We start from the raw sequence: 1,186 nt of genomic DNA, 5'->3' as shown, positions 1-1,186 counted from the left end.
TGCAGAAAAACCATCCTAAGTCGGTTGTATCGCCTGGACAAAAATTGGTTCGTCCGGACAAAATTCTTACAGAGACCAATCACCATTAACGATAAATTAATTTCGTCTGGACGAAAATTTTCCAGAGACCCGATCGTCCTGGATGATTATTAATTTCGTCTGGACAAAAATTTTCCAGAGGACCAATCGCCATTGACGATAATTTAATTTTCTTTGAACGAACATTTTACAGAGAACCAATCATCCTGGACGATTGTAAAATTCATCCTGGATGAATAGGACTTAGAAAAATTTTTAAGGAAGTTCTTATTCGTTCCGTGTGCTCAATAGGAGATAACTGTCTGACTGTCCCGTACGAACGGATATCGTCCAGTACGATCAGTATAAATTTTTTATGATCTCCTTATGTGTGTGTATATTTTTATTCGCTTAATTGCAATCACTCCCTTTCAATTTAATTTCAAAGAAATGCAAACTTCAAATTTTACAAAGTATCTCATTCTGAATTTGATTTGAAGTCTTCGTAGTCTGGAGTTCATTTTTCCTGAAATGTTAGTACACACAAGAGCAAATACAAATCTTCTAAAATTGTTAGGAGATAACTACACATTTGAACAATAATGTTTGGAATCTTCAAAAACTACATAAGTTGCAAAAATGTAAAGCATTCAAATAGCAACTATCTTAACATCCTCTAATTTTAACATCCAAATCTTGAACCAACTCTTGGGTCAGCAAAATGTTATAAGAAAAAATCTCCCTTTCACAAAACCAGATTGATTAGGTGAGATAATTTTAGGTAAAATAATTCTTAACCTCAAAGCAATAATCTTAGAAGTAAGCTTATTAAAAAAAGAACAAAGATTAATAGGCCTGAAATTAGCCCAATTGTCCAAATTCTCTCCTTTTTAGGAATTAAAATAATAACAGTAGAAGTAAAGAATTTAGGCATCTTGTTACCATCTAAGAAATCAACCACAGCTACCATAAAATCTGATTTAATAATATGCCAACATTTTTGAAAAAATAAAGAAGTAAATCCATCAGGCCCGCCATCGAATTAGAATTCATAAACATAACCGCTGAAAAAATTTCATTCTTAGACAGACTCACAGTAAGAGCAGAATTATCTTCAAAGGTAATGACCTTAATCACTTCCTTATTATTGCAAAGAATGTTAGAAAAA

The sequence above is a fragment of the Dendrobium catenatum genome, unplaced genomic scaffold (genome assembly GCF_001605985.2).
Source record: "Dendrobium catenatum unplaced genomic scaffold, ASM160598v2 fragScaff_scaffold_1548, whole genome shotgun sequence".
NCBI lineage: Eukaryota > Viridiplantae > Streptophyta > Magnoliopsida > Asparagales > Orchidaceae > Dendrobium > Dendrobium catenatum.
The sequence above is the reverse complement of the archived record's forward strand: the minus strand, read 5'-3'. Positions refer to the sequence as shown.